Source organism: Crinia signifera, chromosome 6 (assembly GCF_055691185.1).
Source record: "Crinia signifera chromosome 6, ASM5569118v1, whole genome shotgun sequence".
NCBI lineage: Eukaryota > Metazoa > Chordata > Amphibia > Anura > Myobatrachidae > Crinia > Crinia signifera.
The window spans coordinates 63,383,764-63,411,127 of NC_139222.1; the positions used below are offsets into that span (position 1 = coordinate 63,383,764).

Consider the following 27,364-nt stretch of genomic DNA (forward strand, 5'->3'; position numbering starts at 1 on the left):
AGGTCAAACAGACACAATAGCCATCACCTAAAGACTTACCACACTGTTTAGGCTCAATTCCAACTGCTTTTGGCAGCTAAACAGTGTTGAGCCTCATTTGTAGTTTAATTTAAGACCCCCTGCTAATATCATGTCCTGTAGGTCTTTTTACATTACCAACACATGATTTTTTTCAGTAAGCCAATACAGTTAGGAAACTTTTGTATTAGCTTACCTGGTGATAGAAGTAGAAGAGGGCAAAAAAGTGCCTGTATCTCACCTACAGCCATACCACATTGGATAGGCCCAATCTTGTCTGATCTTGGAAGCTAAGCAGTGTTGGGCCTGGTTAGTACTTGGGTGGGAGACCACCTGGGAACACCAGGTGCTGTAGGTTTTTTCACATTACTGGCAAATTGCTTTTATTCTCTAGCTATTTATATTGGAAACTTTTTCTTTTTATTGCCAGCACAGACATTTGGAAGAGGTCAAACAGACACAATAGCCATCACCTAAAGACTTACCACACTGTTTAGGCTCAATTCCAACTGCTTTTGGCAGCTAAACAGTGTTGAGCCTCTTTTGTAGTTTAATTTAAGACCCCCTGCTAATATCATGTCCTGTAGGTCTTTTTACATTACCAACACATGATTTTTTTCAGTAAGCCAATACAGTTAGGAAACTTTTGTATTAGCTTACCTGGTGATAGAAGTAGAAGAGGGCAAAAAAGTGCCGTTAACTCACCTACAGCCATACCACATTGGATAGGCCCAATCTCGTCTGATCTTGGAAGCTAAGCAGTGTTGGGCCTGGTAAGTACTTGGGTGGGAGACCACATGGGAACACCAGGTGCTGTAGGTTTTTTCACATTACTGGCAAATTGTTTTTATTCTCTAGCTATTTATATTGGAAACTTTTTCTTTTTATTGCCAGCACAGACATTTGGAAGAGGTCAAACAGACACAATAGCCATCACCTAAAGACTTACCACACTGTTTAGGCTCAATTCCAACTGCTTTTGGCAGCTAAACAGTGTTGAGCCTCTTTTGTAGTTTAATTTAAGACCCCCTGCTAATATCATGTCCTGTAGGTCTTTTTACATTACCAACACATGATTTTTTTCAGTAAGCCAATACAGTTAGGAAACTTTTGTATTAGCTTACCTGGTGATAGAAGTAGAAGAGGGCAAAAAAGTGCCTTTAACTCACCTACAGCCATACCACAATGTATAGGCCCAATCTCGTCTGATCTTGGAAGCTAAGCAGTGTTGGGCCTGGTTAGCACTTGGGTGGGAGACCACATGGGAACACCAGGTGCTGTAGGTTTTTTTACATTACTGGCAAATTGTTTTTATTCTCTAGCTATTTAAATAGGAAACTTTTTATTTTTATTGCCAGCACAGACATTTGGAAGAGGTCAAACAGACACAATAGCCATCACCTAAAGACTTACCACACTGTTTAGGCCCAATTCCAACTGCTTTTGGCAGCTAAACAGTGTTGAGCCTGTTTAGTAGTTAAATTTAAGACCCCCTGCTAATATCATGTCCTGTAGGTCTTTTTACATTACCAACACATGATTTTTTTTAAGTAAGCCAATACAGTTAGGAAACTTTTTTATTAGCTTACCTGGTGATAGAAGTAGAAGAGGGCAAAAAAGTGCCTGTATCTCACCTACAGCCATACCACATTGGATAGGCCCAATCTCGTCTGATCTTGGAAGCTAAGCAGTGTTGGGCCTGGTTAGTACTTGGGTGGGAGACCACCTGGGAACACCAGGTGCTGTAGGTTTTTTCACATTACTGGCAAATTGTTTTTATTCTCTAGCTATTTAAATTGGAAACTTTTTTTCTTTTTATTGCCAGCACAGACATTTGGAAGAGGTCAAACAGACACAATAGCCATCACCTAAAGACTTACCACACTGTTTAGGCTCAATTCCAACTGCTTTTGGCAGCTAAACAGTGTTGAGCCTCATTTGTAGTTTAATTTAAGACCCCCTGCTAATATCATGTCCTGTAGGTCTTTTTACATTACCAACACATGATTTTTTTCAGTAAGCCAATACAGTTAGGAAACTTTTGTATTAGCTTACCTGGTGATAGAAGTAGAAGAGGGCAAAAAAGTGCCTGTATCTCACCTACAGCCATACCACATTGGATAGGCCCAATCTTGTCTGATCTTGGAAGCTAAGCAGTGTTGGGCCTGGTTAGTACTTGGGTGGGAGACCACCTGGGAACACCAGGTGCTGTAGGTTTTTTCACATTACTGGCAAATTGCTTTTATTCTCTAGCTATTTATATTGGAAACTTTTTCTTTTTATTGCCAGCACAGACATTTGGAAGAGGTCAAACAGACACAATAGCCATCACCTAAAGACTTACCACACTGTTTAGGCTCAATTCCAACTGCTTTTGGCAGCTAAACAGTGTTGAGCCTCTTTTGTAGTTTAATTTAAGACCCCCTGCTAATATCATGTCCTGTAGGTCTTTTTACATTACCAACACATGATTTTTTTCAGTAAGCCAATACAGTTAGGAAACTTTTGTATTAGCTTACCTGGTGATAGAAGTAGAAGAGGGCAAAAAAAGTACCTTTAACTCACCTACAGCCATACCACATTGGATAGGCCCAATCTCGTCTGATCTTGGAAGCTAAGCAGTGTTGGGCCTGGTTAGTACTTGGGTGGGAGACCACCTGGGAACACCAGGTGCTGTAGGTTTTTTCACATTACTGGCAAATAGTTTTTATTCTCTAGCTATTTATATTGGAAACTTTTTCTTTTTATTGCCAGCACAGACATTTGGAAGAGGTCAAACAGACACAATAGCCATCACCTAAAGACTTACCACACTGTTTAGGCTCAATTCCAACTGCTTTTGGCAGCTAAACAGTGTTGAGCCTCTTTTGTAGTTTAATTTAAGACCCCCTGCTAATATCATGTCCTGTAGGTCTTTTTACATTACCAACACATGATTTTTTTCAGTAAGCCAATACAGTTAGGAAACTTTTGTATTAGCTTACCTGGTGATAGAAGTAGAAGAGGACACAAAAGTGCCTGTATCTCACCTACAGCCATACCACATTGGATAGGCCCAATCTCGTCTGATCTTGGAAGCTAAGCAGTGTTGGGCCTGGTTAGTACTTGGGTGGGAGACCACCTGGGAACACCAGGTGCTGTAGGTTTTTTCACATTACTGGCAAATTGTTTTTATTCTCTAGCTATTTATATTGGAAACTTTTTCTTTTTATTGCCAGCACAGACATTTGGAAGAGGTCAAACAGACACAATAGCCATCACCTAAAGACTTACCACACTGTTTAGGCCCAATTCCAACTGCTTTTGGCAGCTAAACAGTGTTGAGCCTGTTTAGTAGTTAAATTTAAGACCCCCTGCTAATATCATGTCCTGTAGGTCTTTTTACATTACCAACACATGATTTTTTTTAAGTAAGCCAATACAGTTAGGAAACTTTTTTATTAGCTTACCTGGTGATAGAAGTAGAAGAGGGCAAAAAAGTGCCTGTTTCTCACCTACAGCCATACCACATTGGATAGGCCCAATCTCGTCTGATCTTGGACGCTAAGCAGTGTTGGGCCTGGTTAGTACTTGGGTGGGAGACCACCTGGGAACACCAGGTGCTGTAGGTTTTTTCACATTACTGGCAAATTGTTTTTATTCTCTAGCTATTTAAATTGGAAACTTTTTCTTTTTATTGCCAGCACAGACATTTGGAAGAGGTCAAACAGACACAATAGCCATCACCTAAAAACTTACCACAATGTTTAGGCTCAATTCCAACTGCTTTTGGCAGCTAAACAGTGTTGAGCCTCTTTTGTAGTTTAATTTAAGACCCCCTGCTAATATCATGTCCTGTAGGTCTTTTTACATTACCAACACATGATTTTTTTCAGTAAGCCAATACAGTTAGGAAACTTTTGTATTAGCTTACCTGGTGATAGAAGTAGAAGAGGGCAAAAAAGTGCCTTTAACTCACCTACAGCCATACCACATTGGATAGGCCCAATGTCGTCTGATCTTGGAAGCTAAGCAGTGTTGGGCCTGGTTAGCACTTGGGTGGGAGACCACATGGGAACACCAGGTGCTGTAGGTTTTTTCACATTACTGGCAAATTGTTTTTATTCTCTAGCTATTTATATTGGAAACTTTTTCTTTTTATTGCCAGCACAGACATTTGGAAGAGGTCAAACAGACACAATAGCCATCACCTAAAGACTTACCACACTGTTTAGGCTCAATTCCAACTGCTTTTGGCAGCTAAACAGTGTTGAGCCTCTTTTGTAGTTTAATTTAAGACCCCCTGCTAATATCATGTCCTGTAGGTCTTTTTACATTACCAACACATGATTTTTTTCAGTAAGCCAATACAGTTAGGAAACTTTTGTATTAGCTTACCTGGTGATAGAAGTAGAAGAGGGCAAAAAAGTGGCTTTAATTCAGCTACAGCCATACCACATTGGATATGCCCAATCTCGTCTGATCTTGGAAGCTAAGCAGTGTTGGGCCTGGTTAGTACTTGGGTGTGAGACCACATGGGAACACCAGGTGCTGTAGGTTTTTTCACATTACTGGCAAATTGTTTTTATTCTCTAGCTATTTAAATAGGAAACTTTTTCTTTTTATTGCCAGCACAGACATTTGGAAGAGGTCAAACAGACACAATAGCCATCACCTAAAGACTTACCACACTGTTTAGGCCCAATTCCAACTGCTTTTGGCAGCTAAACAGTGTTGAGCCTCTTTAGTAGTTTAATTTAAGACCCCCTGCTAATATCATGTCCTGTAGGTCTTTTTACATTACCAACACATGATTTTTTTCAGTAAGCCAATACAGTTAGGAAACTTTTGTATTAGCTTACCTGGTGATAGAAGTAGAAGAGGGCAAAAAAGTGCCTTTAACTCACCTACAGCCATACCACATTGGATAGGCCCAATCTCGTCTGATCTTGGAAGCTAAGCAGTGTTGGGCCTGGTTAGTACTTGGGTGGGAGACCACATGGGAACACCACGTGCTGTAGGTTTTTTCACATTACTGGCAAATTGTTTTTATTCTCTAGCTATTTATATTGGAAACTTTTTCTTTTTATTGCCAGCACAGACATTTGGAAGAGGTCAAACAGACACAATAGCCATCACCTAAAGACTTACCACACTGTTTAGGCTCAATTATAACTGCTTTTGGCAGCTAAACAGTGTTGAGCCTCTTTTGTAGTTTAATTTAAGACCCCCTGCTAATATCATGTCCTGTTGGTCTTTTTACATTACCAACACATGATTTTTTTCAGTAAGCCAATACAGTTAGGAAACTTTTTTATTAGCTTACCTGGTGATAGAAGTAGAAGAGGGCAAAAAAGTGCCTGTATCTCACCTACAGCCATACCAAATTGGATAGGCCCAATCTCGTCTGATCTTGGAAGCTAAGCAGTGTTGGGCCTGGTTAGTACTTGGGTGGGAGACCACATGGGAACACCAGGTGCTGTAGGTTTTTTCACATTACAGGCAAATTGTTTTTATTCTCTAGCTATTTAAATTGGAAACTTTTTCTTTTTATTGCCAGTACAGACATTTGGAAGAGGTCAAACAGACACAATAGCCATCACCTAAAGACTTACCACACTGTTTAGGCCCAATTCCAACTGCTTTTGGCAGCTAAACAGTGTTGAGCCTGTTTAGTAGTTTATTTTAAGACCCCCTGCTAATATCATGTCCTGTAGGTCTTTTTACATTACCAACACATGATTTTTTTTAAGTAAGCCAATACAGTTAGGAAACTTTTTTATTAGCTTACCTGGTGATAGAAGTAGAAGAGGGCAAAAAAGTGCCTGTATCTCACCTACAGCCATACCACATTGGATAGGCCCAATTTTGTCTGATCTTGGAAGCTAAGCAGTGTTGGGCCTGGTTAGTACTTGGGTGGGAGACCACCTGGGAACACCAGGTGCTGTAGGTTTTTTCACATTACTGGCAAATTGTTTTTATTCTCTAGCTATTTAAATTGGAAACTTTTTCTTTTTATTGCCAGCACAGACATTTGGAAGAGGTCAAACAGACACAATAGCCATCACCTAAAGACTTACCACACTGTTTAGGCTCAATTCCAACTGCTTTTGGCAGCTAAACATTGTTGAGCCTCTTTTGTAGTTTAATTTAAGACCCCCTGCTAATATCATGTCCTGTAGGTCTTTTTACATTACCAACACATGATTTTTTTCAGTAAGCCAATACAGTTAGGAAACTTTTGTATTAGCTTACCTGGTGATAGAAGTAGAAGAGGGCAAAAAAGTGCTTTTAACTCACCTATAGCCATACCACATTGGATAGGCCCAATCTCGTGTGATCTTGGAAGCTAAGCAGTGTTGGGCCTGGTTAGTACTTGGGTGGGAGACCACATGGGAACACCAGGTGCTGTAGGTTTTTTCACATTACTGGCAAATTGTTTTTATTCTCTAGCTATTTAAATTGGAAACTTTTTCTTTTTATTGCCAGCACAGACATTTGGAAGAGGTCAAACAGACACAATAGCCATCACCTAAAGACTTACCACACTGTTTAGGCCCAATTCCAACTGCTTTTGGCAGCTAAACAGTGTTGAGCCTCTTTAGTAGTTTAATTTAAGACCCCCTGCTAATATCATGTCCTGTAGGTCTTTTTACATTACCAACACATGATTTTTTTCAGTAAGCCAATACAGTTAGGAAACTTTTTTATTAGCTTACCTGGTGATAGAAGTAGAAGAGGGCAAAAAAGTGCCTGTATCTCACTTACAGCCATACCACATTGGATAGGCCCAATCTCGTCTGATCTTGGAAGCTAAGCAGTGTTGTGCCTGGTTAGTACGTGGGTGGGAGACCACATGGGAACACCAGGTGCTGTAGGTTTTTTCACATTACTGGCAAATTGTTTTATTCTCTAGCTATTTAAATTGGAAACTTTTTCTTTTTATTGCCAGTACAGACATTTGGAAGAGGTCAAACAGACACAATAGCCATCACCTAAAGACTTACCACACTGTTTAGGCCCAATTCCAACTGCTTTTGGCAGCTAAACAGTGTTGAGCCTCTTTAGTAGTTTAATTTAAGACGCCCTGCTAATATCATGTCCTGTAGGTCTTTTTACATTACCAACACATGATTTTTTTCAGTAAGCCAATACAGTTAGGAAACTTTTGTATTAGCTTACCTGGTGATAGAAGTAGAAGAGGGCAAAAAAGTGAATTTAACTCACCTACAGCCATACCACATTGGATAGGCTCAATCTCGTCTGATCTTGGAAGCTAAGCAGTGTTGGGCCAGGTTAGTACTTGGGTGGGAGACCACATGGGAACACCAGGTGCTGTAGGTTTTTTCACATTACTGGCAAATTGTTTTTATTCTCTAGCTATTTAAATTGGAAACTTTTTCTTTTTATTGCCAGCACAGACATTTGGAAGAGGTCAAACAGACACAATAGCCATCACCTAAAGACTTACCACACTGTTTAGGCCCAATTCCAACTGCTTTTGGCAGCTAAACAGTGTTGAGCCTCTTTAGTAGTTTAATTTAAGACCCCCTGCTAATATCATGTCCTGTAGGTCTTTTGACATTACCAACACATGATTTTTTTCAGTAAGCCAATACAGTTAGGAAACTTTTTTATTAGCTTACCTGGTGATAGAAGTAGAAGAGGGCAAAAAAGTGCCTGTATCTCACCTACAGCCATACCACATTGGATAGGCCCAATCTCGTCTGATCTTGGAAGCTAAGCAGTGTTGGGCCTGGTTAGTACTTGGGTGGGAGACCACATGGGAACACCAGGTGCTGTAGGTTTTTTCACATTACAGGCAAATTGTTTTTATTCTCTAGCTATTTAAATTGGAAACTTTTTTCTTTTTATTGCCAGTACAGACATTTGGAAGAGGTCAAACAGACACAATAGCCATCACATAAAGACTTACCACACTGTTTAGGCCCAATTCCAACTGCTTTTGGCAGCTAAACAGTGTTGAGCCTCTTTAGTAGTTTAATTTAAGACCCCCTGCTAATATCATGTCCTGTAGGTCTTTTTACATTACCAACACATGATTTTTTTCAGTAAGCCAATACAGTTAGGAAACTTTTTTATTAGCTTACCTGGTGATAGAAGTAGAAGAGGGCAAAAAAGTGCCTGTATTTCACCTACAGCCATACCACATTGGATAGGCCCAATCTCGTCTGTTCTTGGAAGCTAAGCAGTGTTGGGCCTGGTTAGTAATTGGGTGGGAGACCACATGGGAACACCAGTTGCTGTAGGTTTTTTCACATTACAGGCAAATTGTTTTTATTCTCTAGCTATTTAAATTGGAAACTTTTTCTTTTTATTGCCAGTACAGACATTTGGAAGAGGTCAAACAGACACAATAGCCATCACCTAAAGACTTACCACACTGTTTAGGCCCAATTCCAACTGCTTTTGGCAGCTAAACAGTGTTGAGCCTCTTTAGTAGTTTAATTTAAGACGCCCTGCTAATATCATGTCCTGTAGGTCTTTTTACATTACCAACACATGATTTTTTTCAGTAAGCCAATACAGTTAGGAAACTTTTGTATTAGCTTACCTGGTGATAGAAGTAGAAGAGGGCAAAAAAGTGGCTTTAACTCACCTACAGCCATACCACATTGGATAGGCTCAATCTCGTCTGATCTTGGAAGCTAAGCAGTGTTGGGCCTGGTTAGTACTTGGGTGGGAGACCACATGGGAACACCAGGTGCTGTAGGTTTTTTCACATTACTGGCAAATTGTTTTTATTCTCTAGCTATTTATATTGGAAACTTTTTCATTTTATTGCCAGCACAGACATTTGGAAGAGGTCAAACAGACACAATAGCCATCACCTAAAGACTTACCACACTGTTTAGGCTCAATTCCAACTGCTTTTGGCAGCTAAACAGTGTTGAGCCTCTTTTGTAGTTTAATTTAAGACCCCCTGCTAATATCATGTCCTGTAGGTCTTTTTACATTACCAACACATGATTTTTTTCAGTAAGCCAATACAGTTAGGAAACTTTTGTATTAGCTTACCTGGTAATAGAAGTAGAAGAGGGCAAAAAAGTGGATTTAACTCACCTACAGCAATACCACATTGGATAGGCCCAATCTCGTCTGATCTTGGAAGCTAAGCAGTGTTGGGCCTGGTTAGTATTTGGGTGGGAGACCACATGGGAACACCAGGTGCTGTAGGTTTTTTCACATTACTGGCAAATTGTTTTTATTCTCTAGCTATTTAAATTGGAAACTTTTTCTTTTTATTGCCAGCACAGACATTTGGAAGAGGTCAAACAGACACAATAGTCATCACCTAAAGACTTACCACACTGTTTAGGCCCAATTCCAACCGCTTTTGGCAGCTAAACAGTGTTGAGCCTCTTTAGTAGTTTCATTTAAGACCCCCTGCTAATATCATGTCCTGTAGGTCTTTTTACATTACCAACACATGATTTTTTTCAGTAAGCCAATACAGTTAGGAAACTTTTTTATTAGCTTACCTGGTGATAGAAGTAGAAGAGGGCAAAAAAGTGCCTGTATCTCACCTACAGCCATACCACATTGGATAGGCCCAATCTCGTCTGATCTTGGAAGCTAAGCAGTGTTGGGCCTGGTTAGTACTTGGGTGGGAGACCACATGGGAACACCAGGTGCTGTAGGTTTTTTCACATTACAGGCAAATTGTTTTTATTCTCTAGCTATTTAAATTGGAAACTTTTTTCTTTTTATTGCCAGTACAGACATTTGAAAGAGGTCAAACAGACACAATAGCCATCACATAAAGACTTACCACACTGTTTAGGCCCAATTCCAACTGCTTTTGGCAGCTAAACAGTGTTGAGCCTCTTTAGTAGTTTAATTTAAGACCCCCTGCTAATATCATGTCCTGTAGGTCTTTTTACATTACCAACACATGATTTTTTTCAGTAAGCCAATACAGTTAGGAAACTTTTTTATTAGCTTACCTGGTGATAGAAGTAGAAGAGGGCAAAAAAGTGCCTGTATTTCACCTACAGCCATACCACATTGGATAGCCCAATCTCGTCTGTTCTTGGAAGCTAAGCAGTGTTGGGCCTGGTTAGTAATTGGGTGGGAGACCACATGGGAACACCAGGTGCTGTAGGTTTTTTCACATTACAGGCAAATTGTTTTTATTCTCTAGCTATTTATATTGGAAACTTTTTCTTTTTATTGCCAGCACAGACATTTGGAAGAGGTCAAACAGACACAATAGCCATCACCTAAAGACTTACCACACTGTTTGGGCTCAATTCCAACTGCTTTTGGCAGCTAAACAGTGTTGAGCCTCTTTTGTAGTTTAATTTAAGACCCCCTGCTAATATCATGTCCTGTAGGTCTTTTTACATTACCAACACATGATTTTTTTCAGTAAGCCAATACAGTTAGGAAACTTTTTTATTAGCTTACCTGGTGATAGAAGTAGAAGAGGGCAAAAAAGTGCCTGTATCTCACCTACAGCCATACCACATTGGATAGGCCCAATCTCGTCTGATCTTAGAAGCTAAGCAGTGTTGGGCCTGGTTAGTACTTGGGTGGGAGACCACATGGGAACACCAGGTGCTGTAGGTTTTTTCACATTACAGGCAAATTGTTTTTATTCTCTAGCTATTTAAATTGGAAACTTTTTATTTTTATTGCCAGTACAGACATTTGGAAGAGGTCAAACAGACACAATAGCCATCACCTAAAGACTTACCACACTGTTTAGGCCCAATTCCAACTGCTTTTGGCAGCTAAACAGTGTTGGGCCTCTTTAGTAGTTTAATTTAAGACCCCCTGCTAATATCATGTCCTGTAGGTCTTTTTACATTACCAACACATGATTTTTTTTAAGTAAGCCAATACAGTTAGAAAACTTTTTTATTAGCTTACCTGGTGATAGAAGTAGAAGAGGGCAAAAAAGTGCCTGTATCTCACCTACAGCCATACCACATTGGATAGGCCCAATCTCGTCTGATCTTGGAAGCTAAGCAGTGTTGGGCCTGGTTAGTACTTGGGTGGGAGACCACCTGGGAACACCAGGTGCTGTAGGTTTTTTCACATTACTGGCAAATTGTTTTTATTCTCTAGCTATTTAAATTGGAAACTTTTTCTTTTTATTGCCAGCACAGACATTTTGAAGAGGTCAAACAGACACAATAGCCATCACCTAAAGACTTACCACACTGTTTAGGCTCAATTCCAACTGCTTTTGGCAGCTAAACAGTGTTGAGCCACTTTTGTAGTTTAATTTAAGACCCCCTGCTAATATCATGTCCTGTAGGTCTTTTTACATTACCAACACATGATTTTTTTCAGTAAGCCAATACAGTTAGGAAACTTTTGTATTAGCTTACCTGGTGATAGAAGTAGAAGAGGGCAAAAAAGTGCCTGTATCTCACCTACAGCCATACCACATTGGATAGGCCCAATCTCGTCTGATCTTGGAAGCTAAGCAGTGTTGGGCCTGGTTAGTACTTGGGTGGGAGACCACCTGGGAACACCAGGTGCTGTAGATTTTTTCACATTACTGGCAAATTGTTTTTATTCTCTAGCTATTTATATTGGAAACTTTTTCTTTTTATTGACAGCACAGACATTTGGAAGAGGTCAAACAGACACACTAGCCATCACCTAAAGACTTACCACACTGTTTAGGCTCAATTCCAACTGCTTTTGGCAGCTAAACAGTGTTGAGCCTCTTTAGTAGTTTAATTTAAGACCCCCTGCTAATATCATGTCCTGTAGGTCTTTTTACATTACCAACACATGATTTTTTTCAGTAAGCCAATACAGTTAGGAAACTTTTGTATTAGCTTACCTGGTAATAGAAGTAGAAGAGGGCAAAAAAGTGCCTGTATCTCACCTACAGCCATACCACATTGGATAGGCCCAATCTCGTCTGATCTTGGAAGTTAAGCAGTGTTGGGCCTGGTTAGTACTTGGGTAGGAGACCACATGGGAACACCAGGTGCTGTAGGTTTTTTCACATTACTGGCAAATTGTTTTTATTCTCTAGCTATTTAAATTGGAAACTTTTTCTTTTTATTGCCAATACAGACATTTGGAAGAGGTCAAACAGACATAATAGCCATCACCTAAAGACTTACCACACTGTTTAGGCCCAATTCCAACTGCTTTTGGCAGCTAAACAGTGTTGAGCCTCTTTTGTAGTTTAATTTAAGACCCCCTGCTAATATCATGTCCTGTAGGTCTTTTTACATTACCAACACATGATTTTTTTCAGTAAGCCAATACAGTTAGGAAACTTTTTTATTAGCTTACCTTGTGATAGAAGTAGAAGAGGGCAAAAAAGTGCCTGTATCTCACCTACAGCCATACCACATTGGATAGGCCCAATCTCGTCTGATCTTGGAAACTAAGCAGTGTTGGGCCTAGTTAGTACTTGGGTAGGAGACCACATGGGAACACCAGGTGCTGTAGGTTTTTTCACATTACAGGCAAATTGTTTTTATTCTCTAGCTATTTAAATTGGAAACTTTTTCTTTTTATTGCCAGCACAGACATTTGTAAGAGGTCAAACAGACACAATAGCCATCACCTAAAGACTTACCACACTGTTTAGGCTCAATTCCAACTGCTTTTTTCAGCTAAACAGTGTTGAGCCTCTTTTGTAGTTTAATTTAAGACCCCCTGCTAATATCATGTCCTGTAGGTCTTTTTACATTACCAACACATGATTTTTTTCAGTAAGCCAATACAGTTAGGAAACTTTTGTATTTGCTTACCTGGTGATAGAAGTAGAAGAGGGCAAACAAGTGCTTTTAACTCACCTACAGCCATACCACATTGGATAGGCCTGATCTTGGAAGCTAAGCAGTGTTGGTCCTGGTTAGTACTTGGGTGGGAGACCACATGGGAACACCAGGTGCTGTAGGTTTTTTCACATTACTGGCAAATTGTTTTTATTCTCTAGCTATTTAAATTGGAAACTTTTTCTTTTTATTGCCAGTACAGACATTTGGAAGAGGTCAAACAGACACAATAGCCATCACCTAAAGACTTACCACACTGTTTAGGCCCAATTCCAACTGCTTTTGGCAGCTAAACAGTGTTGAGCCTCTTTAGTAGTTTAATTTAAGACCCCCTGCTAATATCATGTCCTGTAGGTCTTTTTACATTACCAACACATGATTTTTTTCAGTAAGCCAATACAGTTAGGAAACTTTTTTATTAGCTTACCTTGTGATAGAAGTAGAAGAGGGCAAAAAAGTGCCTGTATCTCACCTACAGCCATACCACATTGGATAGGCCCAATCTCGTCTGATCTGGGAAGCTAAGCAGTGTTGGGCCTGGTTAGTACTTGGGTGGGAGACCACATGGGAACACCAGGTGCTGTAGGTTTTTTCACATTACAGGCAAATTGTTTTTATTCTCTAGCTATTTAAATTGGAAACTTTTTCTTTTTATTGCCAGTACAGACATTTGGAAGAGGTCAAACAGACACAATAGCCATCACCTAAAGACTTACCACACTGTTTAGGCCCAATTCCAACTGCTTTTGGCAGCTAAACAGTGTTGAGCCTGTTTAGTAGTTTAATTTAAGACCCCCTGCTAATATCATGTCCTGTAGGTCTTTTTACATTACCAACACATGATTTTTTTCAAGTAAGCCAATACAGTTAGGAAACTTTTTTATTAGCTTACCTGGTGATAGAAGTAGAAGAGGGCAAAAAAGTGCCTGTATCTCACCTACAGCCATACCACATTGGATAGGCCCAATTTCTTCTGATCTTGGAAGCTAAGCAGTGTTGGGCCTGGTTAGTACTTGGGTGGGAGACCACCTGGGAACACCAGGTGCTGTAGGTTTTTTCACATTACTGGCAAATTGTTTTTATTCTCTAGCTATTTAAATTGGAAACTTTTTCTTTTTATTGCCAGCACAGACATTTGGAAGAGGTCAAACAGACACAATAGCCATCACCTAAAGACTTACCACACTGTTTAGGCTCAATTCCAACTGCTTTTGGCAGCTAAACATTGTTGAGCCTCTTTTGTAGTTTAATTTAAGACCCCCTGCTAATATCATGTCCTGTAGGTATTTTTACATTACCAACACATGATTTTTTTCAGTAAGCCAATACAGTTAGGAAACTTTTGTATTAGCTTACCTGGTGATAGAAATAGAAGAGGGCAAAAAAGTGCTTTTAACTCACCTACAGCCATACCACATTGGATAGGCCCAATCTCGTGTGATCTTGGAAGCTAAGCAGTGTTGGGCCTGGTTAGTACTTGGGTGGGAGACCACCTGGGAACACCAGGTGCTGTAGGTTTTTTCACATTACTGGCAAATTGTTTTTATTCTCTAGCTATTTAAATTGGAAACTTTTTCTTTTTATTGCCAGTACAGACATTTGGAAGAGGTCAAACAGGCACAATAGCCATCACCTTAAGACTTACCACACTGTTTAGGCCCAATTCCAACTGCTTTTGGCAGCTAAACAGTGTTGAGCCTCTTTAGTAGTTTAATTTAAGAACCCCTGCTAATATCATGTCCTGTAGGTCTTTTTACATTACCAACACATGATTTTTTTCAGTAAGCCAATACAGTTAGAAAACTTTTTTATTAGCTTACCTGGTGATAGAAGTAGAAGAGGGCAAAAAAGTGCCTGTATCTCACTTGCAGCCATACCACATTGGATAGGCCCAATCTCGTCTGATCTTGGAAGCTAAGCAGTGTTGAGCCTGGTTAGTACTTGGGTGGGAGACCACATGGGAACACCAGGTGCTGTAGGTTTTTTCACATTACAGGCAAATTGTTTTTATTCTCTAGCTATTTAAATTGGAAACTTTTTCTTTTTATTGCCAGTACAGACATTTGGAAGAGGTCAAACAGACACAATAGCCATCACCTAAAGACTTACCACACTGTTTAGGCCCAATTCCAACTGCTTTTGGCAGCTAAACAGTGTTGAGCCTCTTTAGTAGTTTAATTTAAGACGCCCTGCTAATATCATGTCCTGTAGGTCTTTTTACATTACCAACACATGATTTTTTTCAGTAAGCCAATACAGTTAGGAAACTTTTGTATTAGCTTACCTGGTGATAGAAGTAGAAGAGGGCAAAAAAGTGAATTTAACTCACCTACAGCCATACCACATTGGATAGGCTCAATCTCGTCTGATCTTGGAAGCTAAGCAGTGTTGGGCCTGGTTAGTACTTGGGTGGGAGACCACATGGGAACACCAGGTGCTGTAGGTTTTTTCACATTACTGGCAAATTGTTTTTATTCTTTAGCTATTTAAATTGGAAACTTTTTCTTTTTCTTTTTATTGCCAGCACAGACATTTGGAAGAGGTCAAACAGACACAATAGCCATCACCTAAAGACTTACCACACTGTTTAGGCCCAATTCCAACTGCTTTTGGCAGCTAAACAGTGTTGAGCCTCTTTAGTAGTTTAATTTGAGACCCCCTGCTAATATCATGTCCTGTAGGTCTTTTTACATTACCAACACATGATTTTTTTCAGTAAGCCAATACAGTTAGGAAACTTTTTTATTAGCTTACCTGGTGATAGAAGTAGAAGAGGGCAAAAAAGTGCCTGTATCTCACCTACAGCCATACCACATTGTATAGGCCCAATCTCGTCTGATTTTGGACGCTAAGCAGTGTTGGGCCTGGTTAGTACTTGGCTGGGAGACCACCTGGGAACACCAGGTGCCGTAGGTTTTTTCACATTACTGGCAAGTTGTTTTTATTCTCTAGCTATTTATATTGGAAACTATTTCTTTTTATTGCCAGCACAGACATTTGTAAGAGGTCAAACAGACACACTAGCCATCACCTAAAGACTTACCACACTGTTTAGGCTCAATTCCAACTGCTTTTGGCAGCTTAACAGTGTTGAGCCTCTTTTGTAGTTTAATTTAAGACCCCCTGCTAATATCATGTCCTGTTGGTCTTTTTACATTACCAACACATGATTTTTTTCAGTAAGCCAATACAGTTAGGAAACTTTTGTATTAGCTTACCTGGTGATAGAAGTAGAAGAGGGCAAAAAAGTGCCTGTATCTCACCTACAGCCATACCACATTGGATAGGGCCAATCTCGTCTGATCTTGGAAGCTAAGCAGTGTTGGGCCTGGTTAGTACTTGGGTGGGAGACCACATGGGAACACCAGGTGCTGTAGGTTTTTTCACATTACTGGCAAATTGTTTTTATTCTCTAGCTATTTAAATTGGAAACTTTTTCTTTTTATTGCCAGTACAGACATTTGGAAGAGGTCAAACAGACACAATAGCCATCACCTAAAGACTTACCACACTGTTTAGGCCCAATTCCAACTGCTTTTGGCAGCTAAACAGTGTTGAGCCTCTTTAGTAGTTTAATTTAAGACCCCCTGCTAATATCATGTCCTGTAGGTCTTTTTACATTACCAACACATGATTTTTTTCAGTAAGCCAATACAGTTAGGAAACTTTTTTATTAGCTTACCTGGTGATAGAAGTAGAAGAGGGCAAAAAAGTGCCTGTATCTCACCTACAGCCATACCAAATTGGATAGGCCCAATCTCGTCTGATCTTGGAAGCTAAGCAGTGTTGGGCCTGGTTAGTACTTGGGTGGGAGACCACATAGGAACACCAGGTGCTGTAGGTTTTTTCACATTACAGGCAAATTGTTTTTATTCTCTAGCTATTTAAATTGGAAACTTTTTCTTTTTATTGCCAGTACAGACATTTGGAAGAGGTCAAACAGACACAATAGCCATCACCTAAAGACTTACCACACTGTTTAGGCCCAATTCCAACTGCTTTTGGCAGCTAAACAGTGTTGAGCCTGTTTAGTAGTTTAATTTAAGACCCCCTGCTAATATCATGTCCTGTAGGTCTTTTTACATTACCAACACATGATTTTTTTTAAGTAAGCCAATACAGTTAGGAAACTTTTTTATTAGCTTACCTGGTGATAGAAGTAGAAGAGGGCAAAAAAGTGCCTGTATCTCACCTACAGCAATACCACATTGGATAGGCCCAATTTCGTCTGATCTTGGAAGCTAAGCAGTGTTGGGCCTGGTTAGTACTTGGGTGGGAGACCACCTGGGAACACCAGGTGCTGTAGGTTTTTTCACATTACTGGCAAATTGTTTTTATTCTCTAGCTATTTAAATTGGAAACTTTTTCTTTTTATTGCCAGCACAGACATTTGGAAGAGGTCAAACAGACACAATAGCCATCACCTAAAGACTTACCACACTGTTTAGGCCCAATTCCAACTGCTTTTGGCAGCTAAACAGTGTTGAGCCTCTTTTGTAGTTTAATTTAAGACCCCCTGCTAATATCATGTCCTGTAGGTCTTTTTACATTACCAACACATGATTTTTTTCAGTAAGCCAATACAGTTAGGAAACTTTTGTATTAGCTTACCTGGTAATAGAAGTAGAAGAGGGCAAAAAAGTGCCTGTATCTCACCTACAGCCATACCACATTGGATAGGCCCAATCTCGTCTGATCTTGGAAGTTAAGCAGTGTTGGGCCTGGTTAGTACTTGGGTGGGAGACCACATGGGAACACCAGGTGCTGTAGGTTTTTTCACATTACTGGCAAATTGTTTTTATTCTCTAGCTATTTAAATTGGAAACTTTTTCTTTTTATTGCCAATACAGACATTTGGAAGAGGTCAAACAGACATAATAGCCATCACCTAAAGACTTACCACACTGTTTAGGCCCAATTCCAACTGCTTTTGGCAGCTAAACAGTGTTGAGCCTCTTTTGTAGTTTAATTTAAGACCCCCTGCTAATATCATGTCCTGTAGGTCTTTTTACATTACCAACACATGATTTTTTTCAGTAAGCCAATACAGTTAGGAAACTTTTTTATTAGCTTACCTTGTGATAGAAGTAGAAGAGGGCAAAAAAGTGCCTGTATCTCACCTACAGCCATACCACATTGGATAGGCCCAATCTCGTCTGATCTTGGAAGCTAAGCAGTGTTGGGCCTAGTTAGTACTTGGGTGGGAGACCACATAGGAACACCAGGTGCTGTAGGTTTTTTCACATTACAGGCAAATTGTTTTTATTCTCTAGCTATTTAAATTGGAAACTTTTTCTTTTTATTGCCAGCACAGACATTTGGAAGAGGTCAAACAGACACAATAGCCATCACCTAAAGACTTACCACACTGTTTAGGCTCAATTCCAACTGCTTTTTTCAGCTAAACAGTGTTGAGCCTCTTTTGTAGTTTAATTTAAGACCCCCTGCTAATATCATGTCCTGTAGGTCTTTTTACATTACCAACACATGATTTTTTTCAGTAAGCCAATACAGTTAGGAAACTTTTGTATTAGCTTACCTGGTGATAGAAGTAGAAGAGGGCAAACAAGTGCTTTTAACTCACCTACAGCCATACCACATTGGATAGGCCTGATCTTGGAAGCTAATCAGTGTTGGTCCTGGTTAGTACTTGGGTGGGAGACCACATGGGAACACCAGGTGCTGTAGGTTTTTTCACATTACTGGCAATTTGTTTTTATTCTCTAGCTATTTAAATTGGAAACTTTTTCTTTTTATTGCCAGTACAGACATTTGGAAGAGGTCAAACAGACACAATAGCCATCACCTAAAGACTTACCACACTGTTTAGGCCCAATTCCAACTGCTTTTGGCAGCTAAACAGTGTTGAGCCTCTATAGTAGTTTAATTTAAGACCCCCTGCTAATATCATGTCCTGTAGGTCTTTTTACATTACCATCACATGATTTTTTTCAGTAAGCCAATACAGTTAGGAAACTTTTTTATTAGCTTACCTTGTGATAGAAGTAGAAGAGGGCAAAAAAGTGCCTGTATCTCACCTACAGCCATACCACATTGGATAGGCCCAATCTCGTCTGATCTTGGAAGCTAAGCAGTGTTGGGCCTGGTTAGTACTTGGGTGGGAGACCACATGGGAACACCAGGTGCTGTAGGTTTTTTCACATTACAGGCAAATTGTTTTTATTCTCTAGCTATTTAAATTGGAAACTTTTTCTTTTTATTGCCAGTACAGACATTTGGAAGAGGTCAAACAGACACAATAGCCATCACCTAAAGACTTACCACACTGTTTAGGCCCAATTCCAACTGCTTTTGGCAGCTAAACAGTGTTGAGCCTGTTTAGTAGTTTAATTTAAGACCCCCTGCTAATATCATGTCCTGTAGGTCTTTTTACATTACCAACACATGATTTTTTTTAAGTAAGCCAATACAGTTAGGAAACTTTTTTATTAGCTTACCTGGTGATAGAAGTAGAAGAGGGCAAAAAAGTGCCTGTATCTCACCTACAGCCATACCACATTGGATAGGCCCAATTTCTTCTGATCTTGGAAGCTAAGCAGTGTTGGGCCTGGTTAGTACTTGGGTGGGAGACCACCTGGGAACACCAGGTGCTGTAGGTTTTTTCACATTACTGGCAAATTGTTTTTATTCTCTAACTATTTAAATTGGAAACTTTTTCTTTTTATTGCCAGCACAGACATTTGGAAGAGGTCAAACAGACACAATAGCCATCACCTAAAGACTTACCACACTGTTTAGGCTCAATTCCAACTGCTTTTGGCAGCTAAACATTGTTGAGCCTCTTTTGTAGTTTAATTTAAGACCCCCTGCTAATATCATGTCCTGTAGGTCTTTTTACATTACCAACACATGATTTTTTTCAGTAAGCCAATACAGTTAGGAAACTTTTGTATTAGCTTACCTGGTGATAGAAATAGAAGAGGGCAAAAAAGTGCTTTTAACTCACCTACAGCCATACCACATTGGATAGGCCCAATCTCGTGTGATCTTGGAAGCTAAGCAGTGTTGGGCCTGGTTAGTACTTGGGTGGGAGACCACATGGGAACACCAGGTGCTGTAGGTTTTTTCACATTACTGGCAAATTGTTTTTATTCTCTAGCTATTTAAATTGGAAACTTTTTCTTTTTATTGCCAGTACAGACATTTGGAAGAGGTCAAACAGGCACAATAGCCATCACCTAAAGACTTACCACACTGTTTAGGCCCAATTCCAACTGCTTTTGGCAGCTAAACAGTGTTGAGCCTCTTTAGTAGTTTAATTTAAGAACCCCTGCTAATATCATGTCCTGTAGGTCTTTTTACATTACCAACACATGATTTTTTTCAGTAAGCCAATACAGTTAGGAAACTTTTTTATTAGCTTACCTGGTGATAGAAGTAGAAGAGGGCAAAAAAGTGCCTGTATCTCACTTACAGCCATACCACATTGGATAGGCCCAATCTCGTCTGATCTTGGAAGCTAAGCAGTGTTGGGCCAGGTTAGTACTTGGGTGGGAGACCACATGGGAACACCAGGTGCTGTAGGTTTTTTCACATTACAGGCAAATTGTTTTTATTCTCTAGCTATTTAAATTGGAAACTTTTTCTTTTTATTGCCAGTACAGACATTTGGAAGAGGTCAAACAGACACAATAGCCATCACCTAAAGACTTACCACACTGTTTAGGCCCAATTCCAACTGCTTTTGGCAGCTAAACAGTGTTGAGCCTCTTTTGTAGTTTAATTTAAGACGCCCTGCTAATATCATGTCCTGTAGGTCTTTTTACATTACCAACACATGATTTTTTTCAGTAAGCCAATACAGTTAGGAAACTTTTGTATTAGCTTACCTGGTGATAGAAGTAGAAGAGGGCAAAAAAGTGAATTTAACTCACCTACAGCCATACCACATTGGATAGGCTCAATCTCGTCTGATCTTGGAAGCTAAGCAGTGTTGGGCCTGGTTAGTACTTGGGTGGGAGACCACATGGGAACACCAGGTGCTGTAGGTTTTTTCACATTACTGGCAAATTGTTTTTATTCTTTAGCTATTTAAATTGGAAACTTTTTCTTTTTCTTTTTATTGCCAGCACAGACATTTGGAAGAGGTCAAACAGACACAATAGCCATCACCTAAAGACTTACCACACTGTTTAGGCCCAATTCCAACTGCTTTTGGCAGCTAAACAGTGTTGAGCCTCTTTAGTAGTTTAATTTGAGACCCCCTGCTAATATTATGTCCTGTAGGTCTTTTTACATTACCAACACATGATTTTTTTCAGTAAGCCAATACACTTAGGAAACTTTTTTATTAGCTTACCTGGTGATAGAAGTAGAAGAGGGCAAAAAAGTGCCTGTATCTCACCTACAGCCATACCACATTGTATAGGCCCAATCTCGTCTGATTTTGGAAGCTAAGCAGTGTTGGGCCTGGTTAGTACTTGGCTGGGAGACCACCTGGGAACACCAGGTGCTGTAGGATTTTTCACATTACTGGCAAGTTGTTTTTATTCTCTAGCTATTTATATTGGAAACTATTTCTTTTTATTGCCAGCACAGACATTTGTAAGAGGTCAAACAGACACACTAGCCATCACCTAAAGACTTACCACACTGTTTAGGCTCAATTCCAACTGCTTTTGGCAGCTAAACAGTGTTGAGCCTCTTTAGTAGTTTAATTTAAGAACCCCTGCTAATATCATGTCCTGTAGGTCTTTTTACATTACCAACACATGATTTTTTTCAGTAAGCCAATACACTTAGGAAACTTTTTTATTAGCTTACCTGGTGATAGAAGTAGAAGAGGGCAAAAAAGTGCCTGTATCTCACCTACAGCCATACCACATTGTATAGGCCCAATCTCGTCTGATTTTGGAAGCTAAGCAGTGTTGGGCCTGGTTAGTACTTGGCTGGGAGACCACCTGGGAACACCAGGTGCTGTAGGATTTTTCACATTACTGGCAAGTTGTTTTTATTCTCTAGCTATTTATATTGGAAACTATTTCTTTTTATTGCCAGCACAGACATTTGTAAGAGGTCAAACAGACACACTAGCCATCACCTAAAGACTTACCACACTGTTTAGGCTCAATTCCAACTGCTTTTGGCAGCTTAACAGTGTTGAGCCTCTTTTGTAGTTTAATTTAAGACCCCCTGCTAATATCATGTCCTGTTGGTCTTTTTACATTACCAACACATGATTTTTTTCAGTAAGCCAATACAGTTAGGAAACTTTTGTATTAGCTTACCTGGTGATAGAAGTAGAAGAGGGCAAAAAAGTGCCTGTATCTCACCTACAGCCATACCACATTGGATAGGGCCAATCTCGTCTGATCTTGGAAGCTAAGCAGTGTTGGGCCTGGTTAGTACTTGGGTGGGAGACCACATGGGAACACCAGGTGCTGTAGGTTTTTTCACATTACTGGCAAATTGTTTTTATTCTCTAGCTATTTAAATTGGAAACTTTTTCTTTTTATTGCCAGTACAGACATTTGGAAGAGGTCAAACAGACACAATAGCCATCACCTAAAGACTTACCACACTGTTTAGGCCCAATTCCAACTGCTTTTGGCAGCTAAACAGTGTTGAGCCTCTTTAATAGTTTAATTTAAGACCCCCTGCTAATATCATGTCCTGTAGGTCTTTTTACATTACCAACACATGATTTTTTTCAGTAAGCCAATACAGTTAGGAAACTTTTTTATTAGCTTACCTGGTGATAGAAGTAGAAGAGGGCAAAAAAGTGCCTGTATCTCACCTACAGCCATACCAAATTGGATAGGCCCAATCTCGTCTGATCTTGGAAGCTAAGCAGTGTTGGGCCTGGTTAGTACTTGGGTGGGAGACCACATAGGAACACCAGGTGCTGTAGGTTTTTTCACATTACAGGCAAATTGTTTTTATTCTCTAGCTATTTAAATTGGAAACTTTTTCTTTTTATTGCCAGTACAGACATTTGGAAGAGGTCAAACAGACACAATAGCCATCACCTAAAGACTTACCACACTGTTTAGGCCCAATTCCAACTGCTTTTGGCAGCTAAACAGTGTTGAGCCTGTTTAGTAGTTTAATTTAAGACCCCCTGCTAATATCATGTCCTGTAGGTCTTTTTACATTACCAACACATGATTTTTTTAAGTAAGCCAATACAGTTAGGAAACTTTTTTATTAGCTTACCTGGTGATAGAAGTAGAAGAGGGCAAAAAAGTGCCTGTATCTCACCTACAGCCATACCACATTGGATAGGCCCAATTTCGTCTGATCTTGGAAGCTAAGCAGTGTTGGGCCTGATTAGTACTTGGGTGGGAGACCACCTGGGAACACCAGGTGCTGTAGGTTTTTTCACATTACTGGCAAATTGTTTTTATTCTCTAGCTATTTAAATTGGAAACTTTTTCTTTTTATTGCCAGCACAGACATTTGGAAGAGGTCAAACAGACACAATAGCCATCACCTAAAGACTTACCACACTGTTTAGGCCCAATTCCAACTGCTTTTGGCAGCTAAACAGTGTTGAGCCTCTTTAGTAGTTTAATTTAAGACCCCCTGCTAATATCATGTCCTGTAGGTCTTTTTACATTACCAACACATGATTTTTTTCAGTAAGCCAATACAGTTAGGAAACTTTTTTATTAGCTTACCTGGTGATAGAAGTAGAAGAGGGCAAAAAAGTGCCTGTATCTCACTTACAGCCATACCACATTGGATAGGCCCAATCTCGTCTGATCTTGGAAGCTAAGCAGTGTTGGGCCTGGTTAGTACTTGGGTGGGAGACCACATGGGAACACCAGGTGCTGTAGGTTTTTTCACATTACAGGCAAATTGTTTTTATTCTCTAGCTATTTAAATTGGAAACTTTTTCTTTTTATTGCCAGTACAGACATTTGGAAGAGGTCAAACAGACACAATAGCCATCAACTAAAGACTTACCACACTGTTTAGGCCCAATTCCAACTGCTTTTGGCAGCTAAACAGTGTTGAGCCTCTTTAGTAGTTTAATTTAAGACCCCCTGCTAATATCATGTCCTGTAGGTCTTTTTACATTACCAACACATGATTTTTTTCAGTAAGCCAATACAGTTAGGAAACTTTTTTATTAGCTTACCTGGTGATAGAAGTAGAAGAGGGCAAAAAAGTGCCTGTATCTCACCTACAGCCATACCACATTGTATAGGCCCAATCTCGTCTGATTTTGGAAGCTAAGCAGTGTTGGGCCTGGTTAGTACTTGGCTGGGAGACCACCTGGGAACACCAGGTGCTGTAGGATTTTTCACATTACTGGCAAGTTGTTTTTATTCTCTAGCTATTTATATTGGAAACTATTTCTTTTTATTGCCAGCACAGACATTTGTAAGAGGTCAAACAGACACACTAGCCATCACCTAAAGACTTACCACACTGTTTAGGCTCAATTCCAACTGCTTTTGGCAGCTTAACAGTGTTGAGCCTCTTTTGTAGTTTAATTTAAGACCCCCTGCTAATATCATGTCCTGTAGGTCTTTTTACATTACCAACACATGATTTTTTTTAAGTAAGCCAATACAGTTAGGAAACTTTTTTATTAGCTTACCTGGTGATAGAAGTAGAAGAGGGCAAAAAAGTGCCTGTATCTCACCTACAGCCATACCACATTGGATAGGCCCAATTTTGTCTGATCTTGGAAGCTAAGCAGTGTTGGGCCTGGTTAGTACTTGGGTGGGAGACCACCTGGGAACACCAGGTGCTGTAGGTTTTTTCACATTACTGGCAAATTGTTTTTATTCTCTAGCTATTTAAATTGGAAACTTTTTCTTTTTATTGCCAGCACAGACATTTGGAAGAGGTCAAACAGACACAATAGCCATCACCTAAAGACTTACCACACTGTTTAGGCCCAATTCCAACTGCTTTTGGCAGCTAAACAGTGTTGAGCCTCTTTAGTAGTTTAATTTAAGACCCCCTGCTAATATCATGTCCTGTAGGTCTTTTTACATTACCAACACATGATTTTTTTCAGTAAGCCAATACAGTTAGGAAACTTTTTTATTAGCTTACCTGGTGATAGAAGTAGAAGAGGGCAAAAAAGTGCCTGTATCTCACTTACAGCCATACCACATTGGATAGGCCCAATCTCGTCTGATCTTGGAAGCTAAGCAGTGTTGGGCCTGGTTAGTACTTGGGTGGGAGACCACATGGGAACACCAGGTGCTGTAGGTTTTTTCACATTACAGGCAAATTGTTTTTATTCTCTAGCTATTTAAATTGGAAACTTTTTCTTTTTATTGCCAGTACAGACATTTGGAAGAGGTCAAACAGACACAATAGCCATCAACTAAAGACTTACCACACTGTTTAGGCCCAATTCCAACTGCTTTTGGCAGCTAAACAGTGTTGAGCCTCTTTAGTAGTTTAATTTAAGACGCCCTGCTAATATCATGTCCTGTAGGTCTTTTTACATTACCAACACATGATTTTTTTCAGTAAGCCAATACAGTTAGGAAACTTTTGTATTAGCTTACCTGGTGATAGAAGTAGAAGAGGGCAAAAAAGTGAATTTAACTCACCTACAGCCATACCACATTGGATAGGCTCAATCTCGTCTGATCTTGGAAGCTAAGCAGTGTTGGGCCTGGTTAGTACTTGGGTGGGAGACCACATGGGAACACCAGGTGCTGTAGGTTTTTTCACATTACTGGCAAATTGTTTTTATTCTCTAGCTATTTATATTGGAAACTTTTTCATTTTATTGCCAGCACAGACATTTGGAAGAGGTCAAACAGACACAATAGCCATCACCTAAAGACTTACCACAATGTTTAGGCTCAATTCCAACTGCTTTTGGCAGCTAAACAGTGTTGAGCCTCTTTTGTAGTTTAATTTAAGACCCCCTGCTAATATCATGTCCTGTAGGTCTTTTTACATTACCAACACATGATTTTTTTCAGTAAGCCAATACAGTTAGGAAACTTTTGTATTAGCTTACCTGGTAATAGAAGTAGAAGAGGGCAAAAAAGTGGATTTAACTCACCTACAGCCATACCACATTGGATAGGCCCAATCTCGTCTGATCTTGGAAGCTAAGCAGTGTTGGGCCTGGTTAGTACTTGGGTGGGAGACCACATGGGAACACCAGGTGCTGTAGGTTTTTTCACATTACTGGCAAATTGTTTTTATTCTCTAGCTATTTAAATTGGAAACTTTTTCTTTTTATTGCCAGCACAGACATTTGGAAGAGGTCAAACAGACACAATAGCCATCACCTAAAGACTTACCACACTGTTTAGGCCCAATTCCAACTGCTTTTGGCAGCTAAACAGTGTTGAGCCTCTTTAGTAGTTTAATTTAAGACCCCCTGCTAATATCATGTCCTGTAGGTCTTTTTACATTACCAACACATGATTTTTTTTCAGTAAGCCAATACAGTTAGGAAACTTTTTTATTAGCTTACCTGGTGATAGAAGTAGAAGAGGGCAAAAAAGTGCCTGTATCTCACCTACAGCCATACCACATTGGATAGGCCCAATCTCGTCTGATCTTGGAAGCTAAGCAGTGTTGGGCCTGGTTAGTACTTGGGTGGGAGACCACATGGGAACACCAGGTGCTGTAGGTTTTTTCACATTACAGGCAAATTGTTTTTATTCTCTAGCTATTTAAATTGGAAACTTTTTTCTTTTTATTGCCAGTACAGACATTTGGAAGAGGTCAAAGAGACACAATAGCCATCACATAAAGACTTACCACACTGTTTAGGCCCAATTCCAACTGCTTTTGGCAGCTAAACAGTGTTGAGCCTCTTTAGTAGTTTAATTTAAGACCCCCTGCTAATATCATGTCCTGTAGGTCTTTTTACATTACCAACACATGATTTTTTTCAGTAAGCCAATACAGTTAGGAAACTTTTTTATTAGCTTACCTGGTGATAGAAGTAGAAGAGGGCAAAAAAGTGCCTGTATTTCACCTACAGCCATACCACATTGAATAGGCCCAATCTCGTCTGTTCTTGGAAGCTAAGCAGTGTTGGGCCTGGTTAGTAATTGGGTGGGAGACCACATGGGAACACCAGGTGCTGTAGGTTTTTTCACATTACAGGCAAATTGTTTTTATTCTCTAGCTATTTATATTGGAAACTTTTTCTTTTTATTGCCAGCACAGACATTTGGAAGAGGTCAAACAGACACAATAGCCATTACCTAAAGACTTACCACACTGTTTAGGCTCAATTCCAACTGCTTTTGGCAGCTAAACAGTGTTGAGCCTCTTTTGTAGTTTAATTTAAGACCCCCTGCTAATATCATGTCCTGTAGGTCTTTTTACATTACCAACACATGATTTTTTTCAGTAAGCCAATACAGTTAGGAAACTTTTTTATTAGCTTACCTGGTGATAGAAGTAGAAGAGGGCAAAAAAGTGCCTGTATCTCACCTACAGCCATACCACATTGGATAGGCCCAATCTCGTCTGATCTTGGAAGCTAAGCAGTGTTGGGCCTGGTTAGTACTTGGGTGGGAGACCACATGGGAACACCAGGTGCTGTAGGTTTTTTCACATTACTGGCAAATTGTTTTTATTCTCTAGCTATTTATATTGGAAACTTTTTCATTTTATTGCCA

General features: G+C 39.8%; 50 non-coding genes and 9 pseudogenes across 50 annotated transcripts; all 59 read left to right on the forward strand.

Moving 5' to 3' along the window:
- The first annotated feature begins 257 nt into the window (after positions 1–257).
- Positions 258–376, forward strand: LOC146015454 (5S ribosomal RNA). Its single transcript, XR_014448375.1, has one exon. It is a non-coding gene; the product is annotated as a 5S ribosomal RNA (ribosomal RNA).
- Positions 377–721: 345 nt separating this feature from the next.
- On the forward strand, positions 722–840 carry LOC146014211 (5S ribosomal RNA). Its single transcript, XR_014447162.1, has one exon. It is a non-coding gene; the product is annotated as a 5S ribosomal RNA (ribosomal RNA).
- Positions 841–1,185: 345 nt separating this feature from the next.
- Positions 1,186–1,304, forward strand: LOC146010558 (5S ribosomal RNA; annotated as a pseudogene).
- Positions 1,305–1,650: 346 nt separating this feature from the next.
- Positions 1,651–1,769, forward strand: LOC146016511 (5S ribosomal RNA). Its single transcript, XR_014449402.1, has one exon. It is a non-coding gene; the product is annotated as a 5S ribosomal RNA (ribosomal RNA).
- Positions 1,770–2,116: 347 nt separating this feature from the next.
- On the forward strand, positions 2,117–2,235 carry LOC146015455 (5S ribosomal RNA). Its single transcript, XR_014448376.1, has one exon. It is a non-coding gene; the product is annotated as a 5S ribosomal RNA (ribosomal RNA).
- A 346-nt stretch (positions 2,236–2,581) lies between these two features.
- On the forward strand, positions 2,582–2,700 carry LOC146016523 (5S ribosomal RNA). Its single transcript, XR_014449413.1, has one exon. It is a non-coding gene; the product is annotated as a 5S ribosomal RNA (ribosomal RNA).
- Positions 2,701–3,045: 345 nt separating this feature from the next.
- On the forward strand, positions 3,046–3,164 carry LOC146016535 (5S ribosomal RNA). Its single transcript, XR_014449424.1, has one exon. It is a non-coding gene; the product is annotated as a 5S ribosomal RNA (ribosomal RNA).
- A 346-nt stretch (positions 3,165–3,510) lies between these two features.
- Positions 3,511–3,629, forward strand: LOC146014698 (5S ribosomal RNA). The gene has a single exon (XR_014447644.1). It is a non-coding gene; the product is annotated as a 5S ribosomal RNA (ribosomal RNA).
- A 345-nt stretch (positions 3,630–3,974) lies between these two features.
- LOC146011251 (5S ribosomal RNA) lies at positions 3,975–4,093 on the forward strand (annotated as a pseudogene).
- A 345-nt stretch (positions 4,094–4,438) lies between these two features.
- LOC146016962 (5S ribosomal RNA) lies at positions 4,439–4,557 on the forward strand. The gene has a single exon (XR_014449840.1). It is a non-coding gene; the product is annotated as a 5S ribosomal RNA (ribosomal RNA).
- Positions 4,558–4,902: 345 nt separating this feature from the next.
- LOC146016709 (5S ribosomal RNA) lies at positions 4,903–5,021 on the forward strand. Its single transcript, XR_014449591.1, has one exon. It is a non-coding gene; the product is annotated as a 5S ribosomal RNA (ribosomal RNA).
- A 345-nt stretch (positions 5,022–5,366) lies between these two features.
- Positions 5,367–5,485, forward strand: LOC146016049 (5S ribosomal RNA). Its single transcript, XR_014448952.1, has one exon. It is a non-coding gene; the product is annotated as a 5S ribosomal RNA (ribosomal RNA).
- A 346-nt stretch (positions 5,486–5,831) lies between these two features.
- LOC146016938 (5S ribosomal RNA) lies at positions 5,832–5,950 on the forward strand. Its single transcript, XR_014449817.1, has one exon. It is a non-coding gene; the product is annotated as a 5S ribosomal RNA (ribosomal RNA).
- Positions 5,951–6,295: 345 nt separating this feature from the next.
- LOC146016055 (5S ribosomal RNA) lies at positions 6,296–6,414 on the forward strand. Its single transcript, XR_014448958.1, has one exon. It is a non-coding gene; the product is annotated as a 5S ribosomal RNA (ribosomal RNA).
- Positions 6,415–6,759: 345 nt separating this feature from the next.
- On the forward strand, positions 6,760–6,878 carry LOC146010985 (5S ribosomal RNA; annotated as a pseudogene).
- Positions 6,879–7,222: 344 nt separating this feature from the next.
- On the forward strand, positions 7,223–7,341 carry LOC146014351 (5S ribosomal RNA). The gene has a single exon (XR_014447299.1). It is a non-coding gene; the product is annotated as a 5S ribosomal RNA (ribosomal RNA).
- Positions 7,342–7,686: 345 nt separating this feature from the next.
- LOC146013676 (5S ribosomal RNA) lies at positions 7,687–7,805 on the forward strand. The gene has a single exon (XR_014446648.1). It is a non-coding gene; the product is annotated as a 5S ribosomal RNA (ribosomal RNA).
- A 346-nt stretch (positions 7,806–8,151) lies between these two features.
- Positions 8,152–8,270, forward strand: LOC146011324 (5S ribosomal RNA; annotated as a pseudogene).
- A 345-nt stretch (positions 8,271–8,615) lies between these two features.
- On the forward strand, positions 8,616–8,734 carry LOC146014683 (5S ribosomal RNA). Its single transcript, XR_014447629.1, has one exon. It is a non-coding gene; the product is annotated as a 5S ribosomal RNA (ribosomal RNA).
- A 345-nt stretch (positions 8,735–9,079) lies between these two features.
- Positions 9,080–9,198, forward strand: LOC146016667 (5S ribosomal RNA). The gene has a single exon (XR_014449550.1). It is a non-coding gene; the product is annotated as a 5S ribosomal RNA (ribosomal RNA).
- A 345-nt stretch (positions 9,199–9,543) lies between these two features.
- LOC146013677 (5S ribosomal RNA) lies at positions 9,544–9,662 on the forward strand. Its single transcript, XR_014446649.1, has one exon. It is a non-coding gene; the product is annotated as a 5S ribosomal RNA (ribosomal RNA).
- A 346-nt stretch (positions 9,663–10,008) lies between these two features.
- LOC146011228 (5S ribosomal RNA) lies at positions 10,009–10,126 on the forward strand (annotated as a pseudogene).
- A 345-nt stretch (positions 10,127–10,471) lies between these two features.
- Positions 10,472–10,590, forward strand: LOC146016112 (5S ribosomal RNA). The gene has a single exon (XR_014449013.1). It is a non-coding gene; the product is annotated as a 5S ribosomal RNA (ribosomal RNA).
- A 346-nt stretch (positions 10,591–10,936) lies between these two features.
- Positions 10,937–11,055, forward strand: LOC146016546 (5S ribosomal RNA). The gene has a single exon (XR_014449435.1). It is a non-coding gene; the product is annotated as a 5S ribosomal RNA (ribosomal RNA).
- Positions 11,056–11,400: 345 nt separating this feature from the next.
- Positions 11,401–11,519, forward strand: LOC146014909 (5S ribosomal RNA). The gene has a single exon (XR_014447850.1). It is a non-coding gene; the product is annotated as a 5S ribosomal RNA (ribosomal RNA).
- Positions 11,520–11,864: 345 nt separating this feature from the next.
- Positions 11,865–11,983, forward strand: LOC146015001 (5S ribosomal RNA). The gene has a single exon (XR_014447937.1). It is a non-coding gene; the product is annotated as a 5S ribosomal RNA (ribosomal RNA).
- Positions 11,984–12,328: 345 nt separating this feature from the next.
- LOC146017601 (5S ribosomal RNA) lies at positions 12,329–12,447 on the forward strand. Its single transcript, XR_014450468.1, has one exon. It is a non-coding gene; the product is annotated as a 5S ribosomal RNA (ribosomal RNA).
- Positions 12,448–12,792: 345 nt separating this feature from the next.
- Positions 12,793–12,901, forward strand: LOC146011608 (5S ribosomal RNA; annotated as a pseudogene).
- A 345-nt stretch (positions 12,902–13,246) lies between these two features.
- Positions 13,247–13,365, forward strand: LOC146016140 (5S ribosomal RNA). The gene has a single exon (XR_014449039.1). It is a non-coding gene; the product is annotated as a 5S ribosomal RNA (ribosomal RNA).
- Positions 13,366–13,711: 346 nt separating this feature from the next.
- Positions 13,712–13,830, forward strand: LOC146015774 (5S ribosomal RNA). The gene has a single exon (XR_014448684.1). It is a non-coding gene; the product is annotated as a 5S ribosomal RNA (ribosomal RNA).
- Positions 13,831–14,175: 345 nt separating this feature from the next.
- LOC146014584 (5S ribosomal RNA) lies at positions 14,176–14,294 on the forward strand. The gene has a single exon (XR_014447533.1). It is a non-coding gene; the product is annotated as a 5S ribosomal RNA (ribosomal RNA).
- Positions 14,295–14,639: 345 nt separating this feature from the next.
- LOC146010312 (5S ribosomal RNA) lies at positions 14,640–14,758 on the forward strand. Its single transcript, XR_014444826.1, has one exon. It is a non-coding gene; the product is annotated as a 5S ribosomal RNA (ribosomal RNA).
- A 345-nt stretch (positions 14,759–15,103) lies between these two features.
- LOC146014684 (5S ribosomal RNA) lies at positions 15,104–15,222 on the forward strand. The gene has a single exon (XR_014447630.1). It is a non-coding gene; the product is annotated as a 5S ribosomal RNA (ribosomal RNA).
- A 351-nt stretch (positions 15,223–15,573) lies between these two features.
- On the forward strand, positions 15,574–15,692 carry LOC146011007 (5S ribosomal RNA; annotated as a pseudogene).
- A 345-nt stretch (positions 15,693–16,037) lies between these two features.
- Positions 16,038–16,156, forward strand: LOC146016239 (5S ribosomal RNA). Its single transcript, XR_014449136.1, has one exon. It is a non-coding gene; the product is annotated as a 5S ribosomal RNA (ribosomal RNA).
- Positions 16,157–16,501: 345 nt separating this feature from the next.
- On the forward strand, positions 16,502–16,620 carry LOC146017175 (5S ribosomal RNA). The gene has a single exon (XR_014450047.1). It is a non-coding gene; the product is annotated as a 5S ribosomal RNA (ribosomal RNA).
- A 346-nt stretch (positions 16,621–16,966) lies between these two features.
- On the forward strand, positions 16,967–17,085 carry LOC146016113 (5S ribosomal RNA). Its single transcript, XR_014449014.1, has one exon. It is a non-coding gene; the product is annotated as a 5S ribosomal RNA (ribosomal RNA).
- A 345-nt stretch (positions 17,086–17,430) lies between these two features.
- On the forward strand, positions 17,431–17,549 carry LOC146011454 (5S ribosomal RNA). The gene has a single exon (XR_014444940.1). It is a non-coding gene; the product is annotated as a 5S ribosomal RNA (ribosomal RNA).
- A 345-nt stretch (positions 17,550–17,894) lies between these two features.
- Positions 17,895–18,013, forward strand: LOC146017024 (5S ribosomal RNA). The gene has a single exon (XR_014449900.1). It is a non-coding gene; the product is annotated as a 5S ribosomal RNA (ribosomal RNA).
- Positions 18,014–18,358: 345 nt separating this feature from the next.
- Positions 18,359–18,467, forward strand: LOC146011684 (5S ribosomal RNA; annotated as a pseudogene).
- Positions 18,468–18,812: 345 nt separating this feature from the next.
- LOC146013678 (5S ribosomal RNA) lies at positions 18,813–18,931 on the forward strand. The gene has a single exon (XR_014446650.1). It is a non-coding gene; the product is annotated as a 5S ribosomal RNA (ribosomal RNA).
- A 346-nt stretch (positions 18,932–19,277) lies between these two features.
- On the forward strand, positions 19,278–19,396 carry LOC146015776 (5S ribosomal RNA). Its single transcript, XR_014448686.1, has one exon. It is a non-coding gene; the product is annotated as a 5S ribosomal RNA (ribosomal RNA).
- Positions 19,397–19,741: 345 nt separating this feature from the next.
- Positions 19,742–19,860, forward strand: LOC146015061 (5S ribosomal RNA). Its single transcript, XR_014447994.1, has one exon. It is a non-coding gene; the product is annotated as a 5S ribosomal RNA (ribosomal RNA).
- Positions 19,861–20,205: 345 nt separating this feature from the next.
- LOC146014181 (5S ribosomal RNA) lies at positions 20,206–20,324 on the forward strand. Its single transcript, XR_014447134.1, has one exon. It is a non-coding gene; the product is annotated as a 5S ribosomal RNA (ribosomal RNA).
- A 345-nt stretch (positions 20,325–20,669) lies between these two features.
- On the forward strand, positions 20,670–20,788 carry LOC146014685 (5S ribosomal RNA). The gene has a single exon (XR_014447631.1). It is a non-coding gene; the product is annotated as a 5S ribosomal RNA (ribosomal RNA).
- A 351-nt stretch (positions 20,789–21,139) lies between these two features.
- LOC146017593 (5S ribosomal RNA) lies at positions 21,140–21,258 on the forward strand. Its single transcript, XR_014450460.1, has one exon. It is a non-coding gene; the product is annotated as a 5S ribosomal RNA (ribosomal RNA).
- Positions 21,259–21,603: 345 nt separating this feature from the next.
- On the forward strand, positions 21,604–21,722 carry LOC146017594 (5S ribosomal RNA). The gene has a single exon (XR_014450461.1). It is a non-coding gene; the product is annotated as a 5S ribosomal RNA (ribosomal RNA).
- A 345-nt stretch (positions 21,723–22,067) lies between these two features.
- Positions 22,068–22,186, forward strand: LOC146016240 (5S ribosomal RNA). Its single transcript, XR_014449137.1, has one exon. It is a non-coding gene; the product is annotated as a 5S ribosomal RNA (ribosomal RNA).
- A 345-nt stretch (positions 22,187–22,531) lies between these two features.
- On the forward strand, positions 22,532–22,650 carry LOC146017176 (5S ribosomal RNA). Its single transcript, XR_014450048.1, has one exon. It is a non-coding gene; the product is annotated as a 5S ribosomal RNA (ribosomal RNA).
- A 345-nt stretch (positions 22,651–22,995) lies between these two features.
- LOC146015241 (5S ribosomal RNA) lies at positions 22,996–23,114 on the forward strand. Its single transcript, XR_014448168.1, has one exon. It is a non-coding gene; the product is annotated as a 5S ribosomal RNA (ribosomal RNA).
- Positions 23,115–23,459: 345 nt separating this feature from the next.
- On the forward strand, positions 23,460–23,578 carry LOC146014368 (5S ribosomal RNA). Its single transcript, XR_014447319.1, has one exon. It is a non-coding gene; the product is annotated as a 5S ribosomal RNA (ribosomal RNA).
- A 345-nt stretch (positions 23,579–23,923) lies between these two features.
- Positions 23,924–24,042, forward strand: LOC146017595 (5S ribosomal RNA). The gene has a single exon (XR_014450462.1). It is a non-coding gene; the product is annotated as a 5S ribosomal RNA (ribosomal RNA).
- Positions 24,043–24,388: 346 nt separating this feature from the next.
- Positions 24,389–24,507, forward strand: LOC146016939 (5S ribosomal RNA). Its single transcript, XR_014449818.1, has one exon. It is a non-coding gene; the product is annotated as a 5S ribosomal RNA (ribosomal RNA).
- Positions 24,508–24,852: 345 nt separating this feature from the next.
- Positions 24,853–24,971, forward strand: LOC146014369 (5S ribosomal RNA). Its single transcript, XR_014447320.1, has one exon. It is a non-coding gene; the product is annotated as a 5S ribosomal RNA (ribosomal RNA).
- A 345-nt stretch (positions 24,972–25,316) lies between these two features.
- LOC146014687 (5S ribosomal RNA) lies at positions 25,317–25,435 on the forward strand. Its single transcript, XR_014447633.1, has one exon. It is a non-coding gene; the product is annotated as a 5S ribosomal RNA (ribosomal RNA).
- Positions 25,436–25,780: 345 nt separating this feature from the next.
- On the forward strand, positions 25,781–25,899 carry LOC146013680 (5S ribosomal RNA). Its single transcript, XR_014446651.1, has one exon. It is a non-coding gene; the product is annotated as a 5S ribosomal RNA (ribosomal RNA).
- A 346-nt stretch (positions 25,900–26,245) lies between these two features.
- LOC146013681 (5S ribosomal RNA) lies at positions 26,246–26,364 on the forward strand. The gene has a single exon (XR_014446652.1). It is a non-coding gene; the product is annotated as a 5S ribosomal RNA (ribosomal RNA).
- A 346-nt stretch (positions 26,365–26,710) lies between these two features.
- Positions 26,711–26,829, forward strand: LOC146010381 (5S ribosomal RNA; annotated as a pseudogene).
- A 345-nt stretch (positions 26,830–27,174) lies between these two features.
- On the forward strand, positions 27,175–27,293 carry LOC146013683 (5S ribosomal RNA). Its single transcript, XR_014446654.1, has one exon. It is a non-coding gene; the product is annotated as a 5S ribosomal RNA (ribosomal RNA).
- Positions 27,294–27,364: the final 71 nt, after the last annotated feature.